Consider the following 18,913-nt stretch of genomic DNA (forward strand, 5'->3'; position numbering starts at 1 on the left):
CTAACACTTTTGAAAAATCATTTATTATTTTCTTTATATTTTCTTATAGTAAAATACACAGGTCCAAGATTTCTACTTCGGTTGACGTCAAATCCTGTCAAAACATTCTTGAAATGTTTCATTATAACTAATTAGAAATAGAAAAATATTATTTTTTGAGAATGTTAGACCCTACGGGCTCCCTGGAGTTTTTGATTGTTTCCATTGATTTAATAGACAAAAAAGTTTAAACGCGTTTTTCTCGAAAGCAGGTTTTGAAAGTCCGTGTCCATCGTCATTCAAAAACTACTGAACCAATTTTTTTTCAAATTTTGCACACACTTTCTACATATAAAAAACCAGACCCAAACGTTTTTCTTTTCGTTGTTTGTTACTTTGGGGAGGTTTTACAGCTACAAATACAGTCTTGAAAAACTTCTACTTTAACTATGCAGATTTGATTTGTTCACTTCTGATTAGTCTGCGCTGAGATACAGTGGACACCGCAAATCATGATTTTTAAGAAGCGTCTTCAAAAATATCTCTTCATCGACTTATTTCACAATATTTTTCCACGAAAAAATCACAAAATATTGTTCGAATAATGCTTTTTATCATACAAAACATTTGAATTTATTTTGTTGAACGATAATTCTGGAAAAATTTGTAAAAACGATGATTTTTTTCATCGTTTTGACCCTACCCTCCACCCCCCTCCCCATTAAACCTGATTAATATATGTGAAATGTACATTTTTATACTAATCACCCTATATCCTCTAAAACGAAAGTTGGATCTGACTAAAAGGCAAGATGTTTTATAGGATTTTCGGACCTTTCATGTCAATTTTGGATGGTTCTTAGATTTCATTTGAATCTTCGATCGGTTCAGCCATCTACGAGAAAAATGAGTAACACTATTTCAATTTCGTTTCACATATCATCCTCTAGTTACGGAACCAGATGTTGTATCCAATAGTAATTTAGGATCCTTGTTTGGGAGCATACGACTTTTCATATGAATCTGAGTTTAAAGAAAACGGTCGAGTTATCTCCGATAAAAATGAGTGAAATCATTTGTCACAGACGCATTTGCTGATCTCGACAAACTGATTCGAATGGTATATAGGTGTTATGTTCTTCCAGAATTTATTGCTGTAAATAGTTTATATCAATATAATTTTAGAATTGCTCGAACTCGAAAATGCTGCCATCATCTGGTTTATATATGTCATATTAGAACGATTATGTTGCCAAAAACAAACCGTGCTAAAATCGATCCAAGGCAAAATGTCATGAAAAAAGATTCTGCACACAGTATTTTTGGTACTTACTAACAATTGAATGTAACAATATAAAATATTGTGTTTCACGTTGCTCCCAAGTATTGCTTTGTCACACAGCGCTCAAAAATCCTACTACTGGAATAAGGAGAAAAGTCGCTTACACAAAAATATCGATATCTCCATTAAAAATGAAAGGATTGTAACAATCTATGGCTTGTTGGATAGCTATTATCGTGCGGAATCTAAGCCTAAAAACATATACTGTTTTCAAGGCATGAAACTTCGTATAGCTCTAAAAGTAAACATCCTATCTTAAAACCATTCAATAGCGTTCAGGGTTACGGGACACCTTTCATTTGCGACTACTTTGATTAAAATTGGTCCAGTCATCTCTGAGATCTCGACCTCTTTATTGCCAACACACATACAGACACACACACGGACATTTGCTCAGTTCGTCGAGCTGAATCGATTGGTATATAACATTCGGTGCTCCGTGCCACGGAAAATTTTTCTAAAATGTGGGCGAATTCTATGCCTATTTTTTATATTTATAGAAAAAAATATCATATTTATGAAAGTAAAAATAAGTGATTTTGGATTAAGGTTAAAAGAAAACCTTTTTTTTTTCTTAAAAGTAAACAAAAATGTCTGATTTCAAGAGTCAAAAGCGTGAAATAACTAACCATTATAAGATACTACCTTATCTTTTATGTCAACTTAAAAGTTTATGAATTTAAAGCGCATCAAATATTAATTCTATCAGAAGTTCGTTCATTTCAAACTGAAACATCCCGAAATACTGGAGATATAACCTTCCCATATAATAATCATTGATTTACATAACTAGAGAAACAAAGATATATAAAATCCTTCATTCATGCAGTTATCAAAACCGTACATATTCACGTAACGTCGTGCCAATGAAACGCAATATTACGTTTCCATCGAATAACGGGTCGGAAGTAACATTTTCCCACCAGTTAATGCAGCATTTGGAATGTGTCGTTTTCATTCATCCCATTATGCATCGGTTTCTGCCTATTATGCATCGGTTTCTGCCTCCACGACGCGTCGCGAAAGGATGTCTACCGACTTCATTCGTTCATCACTAGCTGGCGCTTCGTTTATTTTTGGATACTTACCCATACATCGTTGAGAACACACCTTCCCAAAACATACAAAAGCACACAGGAATTGGGTATCCTCTCGATATTTGATAGTTGTGACATTCATTTGCTTCGTGTCTACTGTCAATGTTGCCGTTACCGCTCGGTAAAAGCGACCGACGTCTTTCTTGTATCATGTCGAGCATTGCCGAACATTAATGGACTCTGGGAAGAACCCGAACACTCAGGAATGAATGAAAGATCAATGGCAAACGATGGTATAGTGAAGGTCATGTTGAGCGAAGCAAAATTGGGGAATGGTGGGTCAGGGACGCAAAATATGCTGAGATAACTTGCACTTGGATGGCGTAATAAGTAGAGAAACGATTGATTAGAAATGGATATTCAATTACAATGGCTGCAAACGATGTTAGATGTAACAATAATCTAAATACAAAATACTCATCAACGACTAGAACCAGTAGAAAACCGTTGTTCAATGTGTGTTTCATCATTGAATAGTAAAAATAAAAGCGTTAGATTCTATGAAACAATTTTATTTTGAAGTGCAATCCCGATGCAACCTCACACTTATATAAATTAATCATACTTGTCAAATACTTGACGTATTTTATTGATTCAAAAATCTTTGAAATGCAATTATTAGATTGATACCTAATCGTTTCCCATTCAGTTTGAATCATGCAATTTTATATTTGTAGTAGTAGTAACAATAAAAATCAATACAATACAATCCTCAGAGGGTCGATTATGTTTCCGCAAGGAACCGTCATTCCAGCTGAAACGATAATTACGCTTATATACAGGTTGAACTTCGCGAAAGATCACGACCTCTGTTTATTATTTCGCGGCATACAGTCGAAAGGGGTAGTAAAACATAACGCCATTCAAGACAACATTGTTCAACAAGAAAATAAAGCTTCAAATGTAATCCGGTGGCTTTAACTAGTTCATTGAAACGGTGAGTCCGAAAGATACATGCGCACGCCGCACCAGGACCGCGTGGCAAAAGTGGAAGAGGATCCTTTAGAAGCAAGAAACACTAATACAAACTTGCAGAACTGGTATCATCAGTGAGCAAGAATGAATTCGGCAAATCTTTCTAACGGGAAGCAAAAAAGGGATTGAATTGCTATAGTTCATGTGTTGTTATGATAGATTTATTCGCAACAAAATATTAATGGAAGCAGAATGTTGAACCTTTTTTACAAAGCCTATTGAAATTTTGAGTGGTTCAGAACGTCTACGCAGTCTGATTCTGAATCTATTACATTTAATTCTCTTTTAATTGCTAACTAAAAGAGACAATAACTTACCTAATATTGCTTATATGCAATAATACCCATTAGTCATTCAGGGTGGTGGCTCAATGCATAGCGCACTGATCTTACAAGCCAGTTGTCGAATGTTCGATCCCCAACCTGGAAGGATGCTTAGTGTCAGTAGGACCAGCCATGCAATGGTGTTGTACACTATGAATCGGCTGCGAAGTCTGTTGAAACAGAAGGTCGAATTCCACAGAATGAATGTAAATACCAAGGCTTTGCTTATGCAAACTCTCATATTATCAAACTTGAGCGAATTCAGTATCGTTATTTGCGAATTGCCTTAGGCTGCATGCATTCGACACATACAATGAGTCTTGAAGTTCTGGCGGGAGTTCTTCTTTTGAAAGATCGTTTTTGCGAGTTTTCATCGCGACTGCTAATAAGATGTGAGGTACTGAATCCCCTGGTTGTTAGTAACTTCGAAAAATTAGTCGAGCTTTAATTTCAAACAAGATTTATGACAGTATATTTTAGCCATATGTCACAGGAAATCAACCCTTCAAGATATATTCCTATCCGTGTCAGCCTCCTAAATATTCCTAACTCAACGTTATTTTTCGACACAGCCATGCAGCGCGAAGTATGTGAAATCCCAGAACACCTACGCTCGATGGAAATCCCAGAAATATTTACAAGTAAGTTCAGGCATATTGACTCTGAGAAAATATTTTACACGGACGGATCACGAATTGAAGAGGCTACTGGGTTTGGTATATTCATCTGGTATATGTTTCTGGCTTCATTTAGGCTTCAAGAACCTGCATCTTTTTATATACATAGCAGAGTTAGCAGCAGTTCATTATAGTTTGAGTGTAATCGTCATATTATTTCCAAACCGTTATTTTCTTTTCATAGATAGTCTGAGTGCAATTGAAGCCATTCACTCAAACGCTGCTGGAAAAAATAAACCGTTTTTCTTGGACAAAATAAAACAGTGCCTGAACGACATATTGAATAATAAATATCAAATCACAATAGTTTAGGTTCCGGGTCATTGCTCCATTCCAGGCAACGAAAGAGCCGATAGTTTAGCCAAACGTGATGCTATTGAAATTTATTAGAGAAAATTGTGAAATTTAGTAGAGACCGATTGCTTTCAACGAATTCTATAGCGCGTCTCGCCAAAGAACACTTGCAGCTGGCTTCTTGGGATAGCGATGATCTGGGTTGGTGGATGCAGTCAATTATTCCTAAAATATCGACAGAGGCATGGTTCAGGGGACTGGACGTAAGTAGAGATTTCATTCGTGTGATATCCAGACTTGTGGAGAAGGCTATCACGATATTGATCATGGCGTTAATCGTTTAGTTCAAATAATATGAATAGTCGTTTGGTTCAAATAATATGATATTTAAAAATAAGAGGAATATGTTATTAAACTCAAATCGTTGTGACTATATTAGTATTATATTAGGATAAGAATTTTATGTAAAAGTTGTGCTACGGCGAAGAAAAACTTATGTAAATTGCCTTAAGAAATAAACGTATTTATGAAAAAAAGGCTTTGCTTATAGTATTTTCGTTTTTAATTTGCACTACACCGGTGCAGTGCTACAAGAAGACATGAATAAATGAACAAAAAAGACGAAAATATAAACAGTAACCCTTGACTACAATAAACGATTCAATTGAACAGAGCTACGCCAAAGTTGTGATGAATGCTACACCAGTGGTATCGGTGCAGGAAAAGTGTAGCATTGGTGTAGTGTAATTGGCAAAAACGAATGGTTTCAGTGCAACCTCAGCTACACTAGTGTAGTGCAATTCAAAAAATAAAACGCCATTAGTCATTAGTCAACTGATGTTCACGATATTTTTCATAGTCAAGGTCCTTGAAAAACGCCATGTCGAAGATAAAAAATAAAACTCAGAAATAGTATAGCGCCCTTCATTTGACTGTATTCCACAGAAATATATAAATAAAAACTATATAGTATAACTAAAAATAGGTTGAAGATCGGCTTCAGATTTGAATTCTGCAAGCTCCACTTAGTGTGTAGGCAATAGTGTTATGAATATGTGCAAGAAGAGCACTGTGATTAGTTCGTATTTTCAGTTGAGAGAAGCTGAATTTTGTGAACTACAACTAAAAACTAATTTGTCAACGATAACTAGGGATGTGTAAGGTTTATAATATTGACAGTCATATATCTTGAGAATTATTTGCCCGGGTCGGCGGTTCAATTAATAGGGCATCGGTCTTACAAGCCAGTTGTCGTATGTTCGAGTCCCAATCTGGAAGGATTCTTAGTGTCAGTATAGGATCGTAGCACCAGCCATGTAAGTGGTTATGTACGCTATGAATTGACTGCGAAGTTTGTTTAAACAGATGGTAAAATTTCACAAAAGGAATGTAATAAGACTTTACCTATATATTGAGATACATACTCAAAACCTGTTTTAATCCACCTAGTGGTGTAATGATGCCTTTCTCATATTACTCATAACATCATAAATATTACCGTGAAATTCGCAAAAACAACATTGAATAGAAGTAGGAAAATTTGTATAACTAACTCTACAAATCCTGTTTAACATGTAGACTTTTCCTTTTAACCTATAAGTTTGTGAAAATCGATTTGGCCATCATGAAGAAAGTTTGATGATTTGCAATTTTTAATCACCATTTCAAATTCTTTCGAAACCGGATTTAGATGACCGGAATAGCCGAAGTTGGATCGTTTGCCAGCAATCAATATGAAATGACATTGACATTCTTTTATTTTACCCCGGCTTTACATTCTTTTATTGTTTCGGTCGCACTTATAATAAAATAACTAAAAATTTTATCGTCTTCAACCAATCACACACTAGTAGCAGACATCCTTAACCGTTTCGTTTTCTTCATGGCGTGTACGAAATAGAACAAAGTACACACCGTTCTTTTTGCGTTTTCTTCTTCTACGTTGTACGTACTGGTGTTGTACATATTGTCATTCTACATGGCGATTTGAAAACACTTTGACACTCAGCACCTGTAACTGCGGAACCGGAGGTAAGATCCGAATTAAATTTCACAATAGCTTTAGAGATAATATGAGCTTTAATTCAATTCAAGATTTGTGAAAATTGGTCCAAATCATCTACTGGTCAAATCTCATCTACTATTCGACTCAGTCCATCAAGCTGAGCAATGGCTGTGTGTGTATGTGTCAAATAATCTCACTAGGTTTTCTCGGAGATGGCTGAACCGATTTTGACAAACTTAGATTCAAATGAAAGGTCTCATGATCCCATACGGAATTCGACTTCCGGTTCCGGCGTTATAGGGTAAAGTGTGTTAAATATTGTACACCGTCACTTAAACCGGCGAAACAAAATACGCAACAAATTTTTTAAACTGGAATCAAAACTACACAAACCGATAGCCATTATCAGTAAGCAACTAAACAAACCGATTCCGGCTATCCTGGTTCCCGGTCTTTGGTCCCGGAAGCTCCGGAAATAGTGGTCATATATTCTTAGAGATTGTAGAACCGATATTCCCAATCTTAGGAAGATCTTATGGTCCTACCAAAAATTACTGCATATTTTCGGATTCAACAAAAATTTAAAACGTCGTCTTTAAAATTTGAACAAAAAGTAGTAGAGTTTGGTTGGTGTTGGTGAATAGGCGGAATAATCCTACCATAGTTTTACAGTGTTACCATATGTTTATGCTGAATAAAATAGTCGAGAAACCTGCTTTATTCCACCTAGTGGTGTAATGATGCCTTTCTCATATCAATCATATTCTTAGGTTACTGTGGTATACTATTAAAAATATTTCTCTTCGGTTCTAAAAATAAACCAAAGAGATTTTTTGTACATTAACTAGTATAACCTACAGAATCAAACAGTTCTCTGACATCCGTGAGAAAACAAAGTGAGTTCCACTATTGTAGGTATTTCGGGCACTGGAACTCGAGAACCGGTATAATCGAAGTTGGTTCGTATGGCCATCAACTAGCATGACTAGTTTTTATACAAATTTTGAAGATTTTATACGATTTTGACATAGTACTCTAACGGACGATTTTAATTGCATCCGAAAAACTTAATTTTCGGTAGGAGCATAAGATCTTTCATTTGAACCTAAGATTTGGAATACCAGACAGCCGTCTCTAAGAAAAGTAAGTGAGATCCTTTTTCGAGTACATGACTAATATCTGCCGTCGTTATTAAAAATCCGGGAACCAGGATAGCCGGAATCGGTTTGTTTGGCTGCCTACTGATAATGGCTATCGATTGGAATGCTTTAGAGACCAATTTAGAGAACTTTTTTTCGTTTCGACTCTTTAAGTACACAATATTTAACACACTTTACCCTATCATTCCGGAACCGAAAGTCGTATCCGGATGAAATTCAGGAGTTACATGTAGAACCACGAGACCTTTCATTTGAATCTAAGTTAGTCAACATCGATTAAGTCATTAATTCACACACACAGACATTGCTCAGTTCGACGAACTGAGTGGAATGGCATATGATACTTGGCCAATTTTTACTAGTCGATTTTCAAGTGATTGTATAACCTTTCTATATGAGACAGTTCAGCGTTTCAATAAAATGATTATTTGTTCATTATTTTTACGTTTCGTCTTTGACTCATCAGTGCAGAGCAGTTCAAATTGAACTGCTTAGTGCTAAACTCGGCAGTTCAATTTGAACCGCTAAGCAGACGTAAAGTTTCTGCTACTTACATAACACTTTTTGTTTTGCAACGAAGTGCAATGTCTTTTCTGACGTGCCGAACGAAAACGTGTTTTCGACTATTTCTGGCCGATGCAGGTATGGTCATTTAGGGGTTAGCCAAATTTTGTGCTAGGGCACATAACCGTTTTCATTATTTTTACGTTTCGTCTTTGACTCATCAGTGCAGAGCAGTTCAAATTGAACTGCTTAGTGCTAAACTTAGAGCAGTTCAAATTGAACTGCGAAGTTGCAAAACAAATAGTGTTCTGTAAGTAGCAGAAACTTTACGTCTGCTTAGCGGTTCAAATTGAACTGCCGAGTTTAGCACTAAGCAGTTCAATTTGAACTGCTCTGCACTGATGAGTCAAAGACGAAACGTAAAAATAATGAAAACGGTTATGTGCCCTAGCACAAAATTTGGCTAACCCCTAAATGACCATACCTGCATCGGCCAGAAATAGTCGAAAACACGTTTTCGTTCGGCACGTCAGAAAAGACATTGCACTTCGTTGCAAAACAAAAAGTGTTCTGTAAGTAGCAGAAACTTTACGTCTGCTTAGCGGTTCAAATTGAACTGCCGAGTTTAGCACTAAGCAGTTCAATTTGAACTGCTCTGCACTGATGAGTCAAAGACGAAACGTAAAAATAATGAAAACGGTTATGTGCCCTAGCACAAAATTTGGCTAACCCCTAAATGACCATACCTGCATCGGCCAGAAATAGTCGAAAACACGTTTTCGTTCGGCACGTCAGAAAAGACATTGCACTTCGTTGCAAAACAAAAAGTGTTCTGTAAGTAGCAGAAACTTTACGTCTGCTTAGCGGTTCAAATTGAACTGCCGAGTTTAGCACTAAGCAGTTCAATTTGAACTGCTCTGCACTGATGAGTCAAAGACGAAACGTAAAAATAATGAAAACGGTTATGTGCCCTAGCACAAAATTTGGCTAACCCCTAAATGATTATTTGTTGTTAATTTTGTGACTCGTATTTTCTATTTCAATATACGTCGCCCGTGAGTTTGCTAGCATTTTTACGATTGCAATTCATTTCCTTCCTCCATTCAAAGATTATGGACCATCCTGCGAATTATTTGACCTTTTAGTTAAAATTTGACAGTCGAGCAGTTATTTGTTATCGAGTAGTAAAATTTATCGAAAACTGCGGCCCATTTCAAAGTTTGACGGACGGAAAGTTATTTGGGTCTATTTTGCTCTGAAAATAAAGTAATAGCAAGTGGTGTAAAAATTGCATTTCAGCGAAAGTAAGAAGAACTTCTAGATAAACTTACTTCATTTAAAAAGTATTTAAACTCCTAATTGGGATATTTTCTTTGAGTGAAAGTATGAGAAGAAATTACACAGAGGCAATTTTTACTAAAGGTCTGAAATTAGAATTTTGTTGAAAGATTTTTTTCAGTGTTTCCAGTCCAGTCGAATAAAAAATCATTTAATATGCTGAGAATTCCGTGATAATAGAGTATGTTTGAGAGAATATGATCAATATTATACACAAATCCAACTGCAATGACATAAAATGACGTGGCCGTATTCAGATACAGAACGAATAATTCGACCCAAAATTTAATAACCAGTCGATGTTGAACAATCGTTCGCATCGCACGCGAATAGTTCCTGGTTCCGGAAAAAAATACGCAGAGAAAATACACTAGAAAATATTATTAAACTCAGATTACAAGTTTTACTATGGATTATTTTTTTCCACTCGCCATCTCGTGCGCTGTCGTCACAGGGCTACGAAACCACGCCCTCGTGCACGGTCCCTATGTACATGAGAAAGGCATCATTACACCACTAGGTGGATTAAAACAGGTTTTAATATTTTGGTCAATTCGCTCTTCTATCTTTCTTTGTTTCTGGTTGACTGTAAACAGACGTTTTTCAACTTCATTTTTTAAAATTAATTCTTTAATTTTTAAAATGAATTCAATGCACCTGCCTTTTCTAAAAATCAATCTTAAATCCAATTGAAAATTTCATCTGTGCAAAACAAATGATTAGTTTCACGCAGACCACCTGGGATCGATTGTCAACCCGGCACATAAGGTCAGGCAGATTTTTTAGCCCGAAGATTCAATTTGTAAACAGTTTTGAGCCAAATTTATATATATATATATATATATATATATATATATATATATATATATATATATATATATATATATATATATATATATATATATATATATATATATATATATTTTTTTTTTTTTTTTGCATCGTCGCTCTATCACTCCCATTCGTAAATTTTCAACTACTACTTTGAAGGTAACTGACGTGCTCAAAGCAAGTTAAAATAACAACGAATCAATTTCACAATTTTTTAATCTAAAACCAGTAAAAACGAAAAAAGTTTGCTAGATCATCAATTGATAAATTCTACAAATTGTACATTTTGCACTTTACCCGTTGTCAACTATATAACTGCATGAACATTGTCACATTCATCAATCAGACGGATTTAAAAACCAAAACGATTCATGGCACCATAAAACCTTTGATTCGAAAAGTTCAATCTACCCATATCTGATAAATTTTGATAGTCTCATATCGTAGTATTTTGATTTCTTCGGAACCGTGAACTGGGTTTTGGAATTTGTTTAGACATTGATTGTTGAGACTGAAGTCATATCCAGTTGAGTTTAAAGTATCCGACCCGCATTGTGACATCTTCCATTTGAATCAATTTTTATGAGTCATTCTAGGTAGATATAGAACAATCAAACCGAAATGAAAGTTCAATTTCGATGATTTTTGATTACTACATGCGGGGCTTCTGGAAGCGGATATCACAAACTTATGTGACTAATGGACAATTGGTCGAACACTAAGTATAAAGACTTGCAAATCGAATCGATGTTAGATACACTTCTTCAGATTTTTCACTGTCGTTACTCAATTCAAAAATTTCTTTTAACCGTACTCATCATCCTGTAACATTTAAACCAGAAGTCAGTTCATAATAAAAATTCAACAATAGTGTGAAGCAATACGACCTTTTATTCTAATCTTAATTTACGAAAGTTGATTCAACCATCTCCGAGAAAATTAACTGGACATTTCAAATGAATATGCCCTCCCATCGACACACATACACTTCATCGCACCGATGTTCATGGCCTCAACATAATATATGCTGGTATGCTCCATTCTGTTAGATCCATCAAATAATATATGAAAAGACATGGTAACTTTTTGAGTAATACTAATATTACTTAACACATGTTTTTGTGGCACTTATTAACGGCAACGTTGCCTAAGCATACCCTATATTAATCACCATAATAAAAGTTTCCGATCAAAATAGTTGTTAATTTAGGTAACTGTGATACTGAACGTAATTGATTCAAATAAAATATTTGTTAAGCAGTCAATAGTAAAAGTATTTCAAACTGTTTTTTTTTTCAAAATTTATGTAACTTTGTGATTGTGACAAAAGTGGGAGGGGTTTTGGATTCATTGAAAATTGGCGTGACGTAATTTGTGCATGACTCCTCAACGATGATGTACAGTAAGAACCAAATCTTCCAAAATGGTCTGTAAACTCCAACTGTTAGATATGTGTGGTCAAATATAATACATGTTTCTCTGAACACCCTGTATTCAACCAGTGCATTTTCAAGGCATCCCTATAAACCAAACGGTATTGAGTCTACGCGTTATAGGTAACCGATTGTTTGGTTCCTTACATCGCGAATGCACATGACTTTTCCTTTGCTACCAGAATTATAAGTACATATACATTTACTGATTGGCGCGAGTAGCGACCACCTTCGGGTGCTCAGTTCCCTTCGCGAGTTCAAGCCGTGCGGTCGTGAAAATTTCAGAGCAGCCAGTACTGGAAAACTGTTTTCCCTTACCCACGATTCTAGTGGGTGACGATTTTCACGTTCGCTGTTCAAATCTCATATACATATACTAGTGCAAACCAAGTCAGTGCTGTAAAAGTTCGGTAAAGTGGAAGCTGGAGCTAGAGCTACCCGAAAAAATCAATGTCAGTTGGTGCTGGTGGAAACTCCGGTGTTTACTTGAGAAAAAAAATCGATCGTTGCCAATGATATTGATCAAGCATGTTGAAAGTTGATAGCCCTCGTCACCAAGGAGTCAGCGGAAAAAATCGGTTATGCTGATGATTTTTTTAAAAGTGAATCTTTAATTCGCCAAGCATGACACCGTTTTATTACATAATGAAAGTTCGAATAAATTGCGTACGGAAGGAAATTCAATGATGTCATATTAAAATATTCCGAATATTAGAAACGTATTCTACGTTGATAAATTGCATAACTAGAAATGGTTTTCAAAAGTTCTTCGTTATGCCAAATTCTAACTGACGTGTACTGGGAAACGACTACCTTACTTCTCCTAAGTGCTCAATGGATTTTCCGGGTTCCAAAATATATGATTCGTAGTCCCATGGCATACTAGTACTAGTACAACCAGCATGGTGGTAAACTCGAGATACGATGTCCTGCCGTAATGGAGTGTTAGTAACAGCAGTGTTATGTGTGAGTGAGAGGTACCGTTAGACGATGGAAAATTCCACCCTTTTGGTTAGCATCGTAGTGGTTTGTTCATACGAATCAAGCTGTCATGCTACAAGCTTCGACTCTAGGGCGAAATTCATCCTTCGAGCTCACGTGCTGCCTGTTTTGACAACTAACGAGTCGCAGCGGGAACCGGTGTAATTGGTGGAGTTGGCGGGCGAATGGAGTTCGCACGAAATGGATGATTATCAGACGGTGAACTTTGTCGCGTTTTGAATAAGTAAACTGCTGATTGTTTTTTTTTTGCGAACCGTGCGTGTAAGATCGAGTGGTATACGAGGTCAGTTGTTGGCTCGACAAAATTGCAATTTAAAACTGGGGTATTGGTTGTCGATCAAAACGAAAATTCAATGTGGGCAATCAATAGGGAACGGTATGTGCTAATAAATCGAGACAGTGATAGTTTCTGTTCTCTTTATCTTTTTTCAAAAATAAAATGCATGATTAACTATTTACATAATGTGAAAATTTTACTGATGATACGATCAAGAAAGAAGTGTTGAACAAATAAGAAACATCTGCCAGGGGAACCATAACCATATATACCTGAGACACTAGTCTTGCTCACAGCAGGTTGACTAAAAGAAAAACCACAGTGGCTTTCATTTTAAACATTATTCTAAATTGTTGACATAAAGATAGACTCACTTTTCAATCGTTTTATTAAAAATCAAATATTCATAAACAATTTTAAAAATGATTATTATGATCCCATTCGTACAACTCCAGTCGAATATTGATCAGTATCAATATAGAGTTTAACGGATGAAAAAAACACAGTTTTTGCGAATATTTTAGAGCTATCTTCAAAAAAATAAATTCAAATGTTCTACAGAATACAAAGCATCATTCGAACAACATTTAGACATTTTCCATGACAAATATCAAGTTATAAATCAGTGAAAAAGTATTTAAAAACTCATGATTTGCGGTGTCCACTGTATCTCAGCGCAAAATTATCAAAAAATCTAAGTAATCTAGTTGTAGTAAATACTTTTCTATACCCCTACGTTTTTATTTGATATTTTTGGAAATCTATAAATTTTGGTTATTGTTTACAGTTTAAAATGGTATTTTTCAAGAAAAAAACCCCATCATTTTGTATCTGTAAAACCTCCCAAAGTAACAAAAAAGTAGACATTAGATATTTCATATGTAAAAGGTGTGTGCAAAATTTGAAAATAAATGGTGTAGTAGTTTTTTGGAATGACGATGGACACGTTCTTAAAAAACGAGGTTTCGAGAAAAACGCGTTTAAAGTTTCGAAAAATCATATCTTTGTATTTTGTTATAATAAAATATTTCAATAATGTTTTGTCAAATTTCCAAGTCAATCGAAGAAGAACTCTTGGGACTGTACGCCGAGTTCTTGTTTCTTCGCAAAATGAGATAAGAAAAAATAAACGCCCATAACTTCCAGAGTTTTGAGATACCGGTATTTCAAACGATATTTGCGTTCTTCACCAGTGACCAAACTTTGATTCTTGAAATGTTATGCTGTTTCCACTTGAAACAGTTTGACGACGACTGACTCTCAAAATTGCCTTGTGTCGAAATGTACTCCCATGTATGAAGAGTGTTAGTTGAACTTTGTTTTCATTAATATTACTTTCGTATTGTTTTCAATAATATTGAACTTTTCTTTGAATATTGAATAGGAACAAAAAAGTTTGTTTGGGCATTCATTAGCATAATCTTTTCAATTTTAAACAGTTTTAACCCAAGTTAATAGGGATTCTTCGTTTTTTTTTCATATTCGCTCTAAATGACGGTTTAAAATTTTAAACACACCTTGTTGTTCCGGTACCGGAGGTTAGATCCAAACAATGGTCAAAAGCAGTTTTTGAGTTTGAACCAAATTTCCGTTTTTGAGTTTGAACCAAATTTAGAAGGATGTTTACGTTTTTGCATTATATATGGTATGAGAGCTATTTGGCCCTCTTTAGGAATGATTTTATTTTGGCCCACTTTTTAAAAATATCCACTAAATGTTGTAATATCTTTGAAAAACTTGCAAAGGTTGCAACCTCATACACACTATCCTGTATTTTCGGAACCGGAAGTTGTATTTATTAACTTATGCAAACATAATACTTTTTATTTGAATCTGAGTTTGAGGAGATCGGTTTAGCCGTTTTTGAGAAATTATAGTGATTTCCGGTTTGGAGCACACAAGTACTTTTCCGGAACCAGAAACGATGCACAGTGATGCCTCTCCATACAAAAGTTGGCAAAAACCATAAATACGTCGATAAACGTCACTGGATGATTTTTTATGAATAATTTGAGGTCTCTGAATATATTTCAATCTTGATAATGTATTGAAAAATATTCGATCCACCTAAAAGTGACATGATGCACCGTTCGCTACGGACCGGAATATGACTACTTTTTAAATAAATTAACTTGTGTTTTTATTTATTTCGTGATTGATTAGGAGCTTTCACTAATGTTTCAAATAATGATTAAACCTGTGTGGAAAATGTATACACTGAGAAAAAAACTTTTTCCTTATATCTTGAAAACATCAGTTTTTTCCAGAAGGGCTTATCTTAATATTTTTATTTTCTGGTATGTTGTAACATACAACTGATCTAGTTTATTGTACTATGATTAAAGATGGGAAAGTAACAATCATAAAAGTGTTTTTTTCTGTTTTTAACAAAAATATTAAGTTTTGGAAAATGCTCTGCATTTGCATTTTTTAAGTTTTTCGACTTTATGAAAGAACACAAGTAAAAAAAATTGGGTGAATATTACCACTTTACTAATAATAGTGGATTTTTATTATGTTAAAGTATCTTATTAAACTATGTAAAATAAAAAATGACGAAAAAATGACACTGAGCAAACATGCATAAAGTGGTTTTCGTGGTTCAAATTTGGGAATTTTTTATATGGACTACCAGAAAGTTCCGGACAACAGAAAAAGTGCATGTGCTGGGATCAACTGGGCGCTGTTTATTATGAGCTACTCAAATGCGTTTGGACAGAGCTTTGCATGAAAAACGGACGCAATATGAAGATCTTCATGGCATAGTATATTTGCTTCATGACAATGCAAGACTCCATGTTTCGAAAGTTGTGAAAGCTTTTATTTTGTAATGATAAGTTCTGCCCCAGCCACCATTTTTTATCAGACCTTTTTCCATACGGTTGCCATTTGCTCCAATCCATGGCGCGTAACTTGTCAGGTCAGTTAAAAAAACTACGACACTACCAAAAATTGGATCAATTCATTTGTCGAATTCTTTCGTGGTCTTACCAGAAAGATGACAGAAGGTGGTACATAACGATGGACTATACTTTGAAAAACGGTACTGCAATGATACTCTAACTAAAAATCATGAAACTTAGCAGAAAAAACGATACTAGTTTTTTCCAACGCCTGATCGAATATAAATAGATTTATATAACGACATTTATATACACAGAAAAAATTATGAATTTTACTTTTTTTTATCCAATGACGTAATATTCCACTCGCACATAATTTTACACACTCCGAATGTAATTTGCACTCATCTATCAAGCGCCGCTTTATTGTTTTAAATGTATCAATTATTCAATGAACAGATATGAGCTCTATGGTTCAGTCGAGTAACCGATGTGCTTGTGATCTAATGTTTCTCGGTTCAAGTCGCGCTGCTGGTATCAATCTTTTGTTTTTTGTTTCATTCGAATTCAAGCCATGTAATTTTCAAATCACACAATTTTAAATGTTCTTGACTATAAATTTGTGTGAAATACGACGCTCCATTTATATGCATCTAATAAGATGTGGAATCACAAGATTATTTCGAACTGTGTAGGTGTTTTATGTTATGCATGTTATAAATGTCCTGATTTTATTTATCATACAGTCGTTTATTTAAATTTTACTCGCACCGACTTCATTTACAAAAGTATAGCCCTTGTCTTTGTGATTTTTATTATCGACCCCGCAAACAATTGAAAATAACCTTTAAAGTGCAGAGATGTGCAGGATCGCATAGTGGTTTTTGAAAAGTAGAGAAAAAATGCTATAAAATCAAATACTATTGAACAGTGGCAGCCTTTTCCTACCTATGTAGAACTCTAATCGCAAAACATCATCATTGCGCCATATATTTTGTATGGAAAGATAAAAAGAAAGTTTCCAATACCCTATCTTTGAAAGGATATGGAGAGATTATTGCTTATTCAAAAACTTTTATACTTTAAACTGTACTCCTTCATTTATCTGAGAATTCAAAAGAATTAACACAGGGCAGGAAAAATATAAATTTATTTTTTGGATTTCTGCCACCGTGGCATCACTGTGCGATGGTCCGATGTACTCAGAGTCAATGTATTTGGTCATGAACTAACCATACCTGCATGATTGAAGAATATACGGGTATTTGGCTCGATTTTTCTGTGCTATAACATAAAAACATAAAAACACGCTCCTGAAAATGGAATTTTTATACTTATCAGTTTGGTAGTGTTATATGGATTGTAAGACGTTTAATTTGAACCTAAGTTTGTGAAAAATTGATGAGCGATCCAGAAGTAGAATCCAAATGAAATTTAATGGCATGCTGTGAGACTAAAAGGCCTTTGCATTTTTTCTTCATTTTTTGTACATTTTACCCCTTTGTTCCCGAACCGGAACTTCGATTCGAGTAGAATTCGATAGCAACCTATGGGACTAAGAGACCTTTCATTTGTTAAAAAAAAGTTGTTAAAATCGGTTCATCCATCTCCAAGAACATCGAGTGCACATTTTTGATACATACACTTATACATACAGACATTTGCTCAGTTCGTCGAGCTCAGTCGAATGGTATGACATTCGGCCATCCGGACCCCGGTGAAAAGGTTGGTTTTCACAGTGATTACATAGCCTTTCTACATGAGAAAGACAAAAATCAATTTCAATCCACCTGGTGGTTTAGTGATACTTTCTCATAACAATTTATATAAGAAACGAAGATTTCGACTATTATTTCTAGTACTTTCAGAGCCGGTATAACTCAAATGGGTTCCACTAACAATCTACTAACAAAATCTTCAAATCGTAACAGGTTGAGACTTATTTAGAATATTTTCTAAAGATCATTATCTAGTAATGACGGAACCGAAAGTTGAATGTAGATAAAGTTCAATAGCATTCCATGAAATCATAAGACATTTCAATTGCATCTAAGTGTATAATAATCGGTTAAACAATCACCTAAAAATCGAAATAAGTTCTATTTTGGTATGTTAACTACAATTTTTGGGTTCGTCTGGAACCCGTACAATCAGAATGCGTTTGCTTGGACGCCAACTAGCGCATCCTGTAAACTAGCTGAACTTACTGTTCAATTTCAACGATTTTGTCGCTTCTTAAACATTATGTTACGTTAGGTTAAAAAAGCGACTCATCACCCGATAATTGAAAATCCACAATTTGTGTTTATATGAAACTCAATCATAAATCATGGAACTACAAAACCTTTTATTTGAATCTAAGATTAGGTATACCATACCTAAGAAAAGGAACCAGAGATCGGGAATTCAATGGCGAGACCACAATACCATTCATTCGAATTTAAGTTTGTTAAAATCGGTTGGACCGTCACCGAGAAAATTGAGAGAACATTTTAGTCACATACACATAAACATTTCTATATGAGGAAGGCTAAAATTAGTTTTGATTCAGCTAGTTCTAATCAATGACTATATAAGAAATCGATTTAATTTCCATTTTGAGTAGTTTTATTTATTGATACGTTTATTTCATAAGGCAATACATTAGTTTTTCTTTGCCATAGCATCCACAATATATAGTACTTTAAACCTAATATGTTTCGAACACAGTCACAACGGTTAGTATACAATAAAACATATCACTACTAGTTCCCTTAAATATCATATTAATATTTCGGGATAGCAGAACTTCTTCTATGGCCTACACTGCCCATACTCGCATATCAGTCCCATA

General features: G+C 34.9%; 1 protein-coding gene across 7 annotated transcripts in view; it reads left to right on the plus strand.

Annotated features, from left to right (window-relative positions):
• The first annotated feature begins 12,213 nt into the window (after positions 1–12,213).
• Positions 12,214–18,913, plus strand: part of LOC131438336 (sodium-dependent neutral amino acid transporter B(0)AT3) — an 81,005-nt gene continuing 74,305 nt past the window's right edge. For 2 of the 7 annotated variants that reach the window (XM_058608280.1, XM_058608273.1), the window contains exon 1: positions 12,214–12,368. The gene's annotated coding sequence lies outside the window, so the exon portion shown is untranslated. The other 5 variants (XM_058608274.1, XM_058608284.1, XM_058608285.1 and 2 more) reach the window with 5 other exon arrangements.

Source organism: Malaya genurostris, chromosome 3, assembly GCF_030247185.1.
Source record: "Malaya genurostris strain Urasoe2022 chromosome 3, Malgen_1.1, whole genome shotgun sequence".
Lineage (NCBI taxonomy): Eukaryota > Metazoa > Arthropoda > Insecta > Diptera > Culicidae > Malaya > Malaya genurostris.